Below are 6,998 nucleotides of genomic sequence, written 5' to 3'. Positions count from 1 at the left end.
GGGGGGGCGGGCAGGAGGGGAGGTAGTACAGAGTCAGGCATAGTGATGTCACATGCCTGTAATTCCAGCACTAAGGAAATAGATGCCAGGGGGATTGCCACGAAGTTGAGGTTAGTGTTGACTACATAGTGAGAACTTGACTAAAAAATACTAGTCTGTAAAGCTGGTAAGAATTCAATGATCATTAACAATGTAAAATACTATCATTAGCTTTGTGTGTGGTGACAGATGTTATAATCCCAGCACTTGGTGAAGCAAGAAGATCATGACTTTGAGAATAGCACACAGTGGGGCTTGACTCACAACAATAGCAAAATACTATTATTTTAATAAAATATGTAGCCTAAAAGGTAGGAAATCAACATTGGATAAAAATATATAAAATCAGGAAACTAGAGAGATGGCTCAAAGATTAAGAGCACTGGCTGCTCTTCCACAGGACTTGAATTAAGTTCCCAGCACCTGCATGGAGGCTTAAAATTCTTGTAACTCTAGTTCCAGAGGGTCTGATACCCTTTAATGACCTTTGTTGTTACTGGATGCAAATGGTGCTCATACATGCATGCTGACAAAACACTCACAGACATAAGATAAAAACTTTTAAATCTAATACACACACATATAAATCAGATGAAGATGGTGAAGCTTTGGCATCTAATGTCTATACTCTTCAGCATTTGTACAGAGATGCTGATTCTACCCACACATTAAATGTGCACATAAAAAATTATAGATTAGCCTCCAAGGAAGAAAGCACCTGCAGAACTTCTAAGGGAGTAAAAGTAAAATGGGAACAAATAAAGCCACATTCATCTAACACAAAAGGAAACAAATAAAAAACAGAGGAAAGTCAAAGAAAGAAGCCCAAAGTGATGAGCATGAACATCATTCACTACAATAAATGTAAACGAACTAAAAACATCTTGAAATGCAGAACTTCTAAGAACTAACCAGAAAGAAACCAAATTGCCAACTGTATTGACATGTGCCAGAATTCCTTAGATAAGGCAGGAAGTTCCTAAGTTCAAAGTCAGCTAGGGCTAAATATTGAGACCCTGATTTAAAAAAGAAAAACATCCTGGGTTTGGTTGTGTATTCCTGTGACTCCAGTACTTGGGAGTGGAGGCAAGAGGATAAGGAGTTTAAAGGCAGCATTTGTTAAATGAGACTTTGATTCAAACAACCAAAATATCAAGTCTAAATGTGAAATAAACAAATGAAGAAAAGCTAATTTCTGCTCTGTTCACAAGACACACAAGCACAACACAAGGGCATGGGAGGATGAAGGTTAAGATGTTAAAAATACACATCAAGTCACAAACTATCAAAACCAATTTATTTTAGCTATGTTGATGTCTATACACCAGATTATCTGTACTGCACCCTCCATCTTACCACAAGACACTTCCCTCTCATCCACACAGCATCCTACATCTGGTCCACATGGCACCTTCCATATTGACCACTCTGCATCCTCCATTTTGCCAACACTGCATCCTCCATTTTGTCTACTCTGTAACATTCATTTTGCCAACTCTGCATTCTCCATTTTGTCTACTCTGTAACATCCATTTTGTCTACTCTGTAACTTCCATTTTGTCTACTCCACATCCACCATTTTGTCTACTCAGCATTCTCCATTTTGTCAACTCTGTAACCTCCATTTTGTCTACTTGGCATCCTCCATTTTCTCCACTCAGCACCCTCTACCTTCTCTTTCCATTTTCTCTATTCTTCACTTCCATTTTGTCTTCTTCATCCTATATGTTGGCTATTAAATGCCTTTTATCTTGTTTAAAGTGCATTTTCATTTTTCTACACTGTACTCTACATTTTGTCCACACTGTACCTTTCATCTTGTCAATTATGTACCCTCTGTCTTGCCTACTCTTCATCCTCTTTCTTGTCCACCTGCACCCCTCCAATTTGTCTACACTACATCCTCCACTTGTCCTCTCAACAAGCCTCTCTTACAGCCCTGGTTCACCTCCCATCAACAGAAGCAAAACAAATGACCAAGAAAGGAGAGTAATACCTATCTTGTCTCCCTACAGTGTGTGGGCTGAGTTGCATGTCCTTGAAATTTATTAATCCAACTGTGACCCTCAGGATGTGATTGTTTGAGGTGGTGTGCTGGCTAGTCTTTGTTAAGTTTCAGCTAGCTGAGGTGCCTATTTAACACCAAAGTGGACTGAACCCCCAGCTTCTCCCAGCATCCCTGAGTCTCTATCTGTTACAGAATATGGCTGGCATATCCTGAACCCAGGGGCTGGGCTGCCCTTCCCCCAGGTACTGGCTGGTTTTGTGTGTCAACTTGACACAGGCTGGAGTTATCACAGAGAAGGGAGCTTCAGTTGGGGAAGTACCTCCATGAGGTCCAGCTGTGGGGCATTTTCTCAATTGCCCCTTGTGGGTGGTGCCATCCCTGGGCTGGAAGTCTTGGGTTCTATAAGAGAGCAGGCTGAGCAAGCCAGGGGAAGCAAGCCAGTAAGAAACATCTCTCCATGGCCTCTGCATCAGCTCCTGCTTCCTGACCTGCTTGAGTTCCAGTCCTGACTTCCTCTGGTGATCAACAGCAATGTGGAAGTAAGCTAAATAAATCCTTTCCTCCCCAACTTGCTTCTTGGTCATGATGTTTGTGCAGGAATAGAAACCCTGACTAAGACACCCCAAGAGGCTTTTTCCTATATAATCCAGACATTTTGGTTACCAATCCCTTTTGTACCTCATTTTCCTCTCTCCTCTCTCCCTCCCTTCTCCTTCTCCCCATATGGCCAAGTTCAGCCTGGTCATGGCCATTCTGGACTCTCCCAGATGTTTCTGCCTCTGACCATGTCTCCCTTTTATCTACAATAAATTCTCTCCTCCACCATGCCTAGGAGCAGCCATGGCCTTTTCTTTCCTTTTTATTTCTTCTTTTCATTCAGCCTTATGTCAATGTGATACACAAATTAGAGTTATCTGAATGGAGAGAACTTTAATTGAGAAAATATCTCTATAAGATCTGGCTAATACATCATTTTCTTAATTAGTTATTGATGAGGGAGGATCTGGCCCATTGTTGGTGGTTCTATCCCTGGGCTGGTGGTCCTGGGTTTTATAAGAAAGCAGGTTCAGCAAGCCATGGGAAGCAAGCCAGGAAGCAGAACTCCTCTATGGCCTCATCATTAACTCAAACCTCCAAATTCCTGACCTGACTTTCTTTGGTGATGAATAGCAATGCCAAAATATAATCTGAATAATCTGAATAAACCTTTTCTTCCCTAATTTGCTTTTTTGGTTATGATGTTTCATTGCAACAATAGTAACCTTAGCTAAGACAGGTAGGGTCTTTAATTAAGGTGGTCATGTTAAAATGAGACTATGTAGATAGGCCTAAGGTACATGAACATCCTTGCAAAAGGATCAGGACACAGACACATGGAAGATGACCATGAGGACACAGGAAGGATAAGCTGTCTGCAAAGCCATGGAGAAAGCTTTGAAGGGATACTCCAGCCTCAGGAGGGGGACAGTAGACATCTGCTGTCAAAGCCCCCAAGTTTGGAACCTTCTTGGGCTCCAGGAAAAGAACCTCAGCATGTGGTGGAGCACAGTGCAAGGCTGCTCCAAGGGAGGAAACAAATTCTCTAGAACACTGGACCCAGCCAGAGCCAGAAAGCTGATGACGGAGCTGGTCAGGACCTGACCTCCTGGGTCCACACCCACTGTGGGGACATGAGTGGACAGCTGCAGCATGTGACGCCTGGAAGTGACTGGGAAGTGATGCTCCAGAAGGATGGGGACTACAGCTGCCACCTGTTTGTCCAACCACCGCCTTCTGTCCCCTGCAGCAGTATCCTCTTGGCAGCCCTGCTACCCAGACCAGGTCATTTCAGGCCATAGGTTAATAATCCCTAATAGACGGCACTAAGCACCAATGGGAGCAATACCTCCCGTGACACCCACCTACTTCCCCTTTGCCTCCTCTGCTCCAGCAGCCCAGTTAGACCCACTGACCGCTGAGTCTCTTCCTGCCCATACTCTGACTCTGGCTGCAGTGGGTAGACTTGGTGGACAAGAAAGGTCCTAACCATTTCCAGGACTCTATAGTGTCCTTCTATCTGATCCCTGGCCACACAGCAGCCTCCCTGCCACCCATCCCCTCCCACTGACCACAAAACAGCAAAGCCAGAAGCACATTCCAGGTCCAATCTGTTGACCTAGTCTGCTGCCTGCACCCTACCCCTGAATTCCGATGAAGTAATGTCCTGTGGAAGCCATGAGAAAAGGGCGGGGTACATCTGGGCCTAGGGAGCTTGTGTGGTCAGGCTTGTCCCAAAGGCCTCTGGGATTGGAGCTGGCTAAAACTGAGTCAACACTGGGAGCTGACAGCACCCAGGAACTTCAGGCAGGCAAGGTAGCCCAAACCCATATCTCCAACTTTACTGAGAAGGGTCAACCTGTTGACTAGAGGGAGTCCCCAGAACTTTGTCTAAGGCCACCCAATGCAAGGACAGAGGTTAGAATGGATTCAAGCCATGATATCATGGTCTGAGCCCTGGGCAAGGGTGAAGAGAGACTTGCAGCCAAAGGCAGGGAGACACCTTGCTTGCCTGTCTAAGCCTTAGCCCAGAAAGTGTGGGGGCATGTGAGGTGACACATATCTACAGTCCTAAGCTCCTCCCACCATCAGGCAACCCTCTGAACTCAGTAAGGACCCAGGGTCTTGCCTGTTGAGATGGCTTGGGTGTGCAGCCTTTGTGTCAGCTGCAGTGTGAGAAACTGAGGCTTGGGTGTGGGAGGAGCATGCTCAGAGATGCAGGGAGAGTCAGAAGCAAGAGGTAGCTCAGCAAGTCCTATCCTGGCCCTTCCTTCACTCTTGACTCTCTTATTATTCCTTCCCTGGCACTTACTCATTCCTTCAGTCAGCCAGTCAGTCAGTCAGTCAGTCACTCACTCACTCACTCACTAATTCATTCACTCAGTCACTCAGTCACTAATTCATTCACTCAGTCACTCCACACTCATTCATTCACTAATCCTCTACTCTTTCCTGATTCTTGGTCCCAAGTAGACCCCTTTCCTATGTAAGCAATCTCAGGGGTCAGATAGATTCAAACAGCCTTGGTAATCAGTTTCTAATGGAGTCTGTGCTGAGATGAATGGGCCCTGAGAAACCCATAGAGAAGAGATAAGAGACTAGAAAAGGTGGAACAGAAAGGCAGGCTAGAGCAGATACAGCTACCATCCCAACGAAACCCCTGCTCCTGCCAGTCCCCAGGCATGAATGAGCCCACCATGTGCCTTTCACTGCAGAAGTCTACTCAAGGTACAGAGGGGAAAAAAAAAAGGAGGCAAGAACCTAGGAGACTGGTTCCCAGCAAGCTGGGAACAAGCCTACCTTTGCCAGCAGGACATGGTCATTTATTCATTTCATAAACACATATTTATTTGTTGAGAAATCTCATGTGTCAAAACTATTTCATAGACTGAATCCTGTTCCCTGTGCCAATGCTAAGCTCTGATCCCACCTTGTCTGAAGGTGTGTGTATATGTGTGTGTGTGCACCGGGTGGGGGTGATGGGTGAGTGAGGTCACGTGTTGGGCCCCATGATGAAACTGACACCTTCATAAGAAATGACTCCGATGAATCACATCCCTCCTCCAGCCAGCCATGTGAGGACTCAAGTCAGAAAGACAGAAAGACGTCCTTACCATAAACAGGGTACTCTTTGGCACCCTGAATTTGAACTGGGTCCTGGGAAATAGATCTGCCTTTTGAATCCCACACTGCAGTGAATGTAAGCAAGGATGCCCAAAGAGTCCCACAGCCTCACCACCCGAGCCAGAGGCCTGTGCATTTGGAATCAGTGCTGGCAGGGAGTGAGTTACTTGGGGCAGGGGTTGGTCAGAGGCACTAGGCTAGGAACATTCGCCCCTATGCACCTCTCACCCTCAATATTCATGGTCACCATAGCTACTTAGCATCCCATTTCCTAAGTACTCATCCTTCCTAAGGAGGCCTCCTACCTTCCCTTCTTACCTGAAGTTCATGGCTTTCTGCTAGAAAGTTCCTGAGTGTTAAACAGAGCATTCGTGGCCTTGCTAGACTGATCCATAAATGAACCTTCGACTCTCATATGAGGGTGGTTGGTCCTATTGGCACCCAGCTGTTGGGATGAGAACTCTAGGGTCAGCTGACAGCCATATGACTGCTGAGTAGTGAGTAAGAGGCCATGGCTTGGTTTGGGGGTTTCAGTGGCCCTCAGCTTAGCTTTTTCTCTCCTTCCTAGAGGATTGTTGTAGAATTTAAACCTGATTCTTCCTCCTAGCCCCATGCTCCCAGAGGTAAGACTCAGACTGAAAATATATTTACAAATACCTTGGTCATATATCTAGGCTCTTCTCTGACAAGATCATAACTTTTTAAAATAGCCCATTTGTTCTAATCTATAGTCTGCCATGTGACTGGTTATCTGTATTCTGGTACCACATGTCCGTCTTGTCACATCTTCCCCGGGTGAATCTCCCTCACCTTGCTCTATCCCAGAATCCTTTCTGTCTCCCAGATGTCCCACCTTCTATTCTACCCTTTCCTATAGGTTTTAAAATTGACACACGATACCTCCATATAACACACAAGATATTCTCTCTACAGATTATTGTGAGACTCCATGATTAGCCCAGCCTCTTTTCTGGATAACTTTGAACCCAATACATAACATCTTCACCATGCGCCCAAACACATCCTTCATGTACCTGCATATGGCCACACATAACACCCAGGGGCATCACAAGCAGCTCCAAGTGCATTCAGCTTCCTGCTATGGTATGAGCTGCAATGGATTCCTGTGGAAAGAAGTCAACTTGCATTAAAACTGGAAAGATATTAAGTATATTGGTGTACACATTTCATCCCAGCACTCAGGAAGCAGAGGTGGGTGGATCTCTGTGAAATTAAGGTCAGCCTGGTTTACATAGTGAGTTCCAAGCTGGTCAGGGCTACATAGTAAGAC

The sequence above is a fragment of the Mastomys coucha genome, unplaced genomic scaffold (assembly GCF_008632895.1).
Source record: "Mastomys coucha isolate ucsf_1 unplaced genomic scaffold, UCSF_Mcou_1 pScaffold21, whole genome shotgun sequence".
Taxonomy (NCBI): domain Eukaryota; kingdom Metazoa; phylum Chordata; class Mammalia; order Rodentia; family Muridae; genus Mastomys; species Mastomys coucha.
This window is presented reverse-complemented; position numbering follows the sequence as displayed.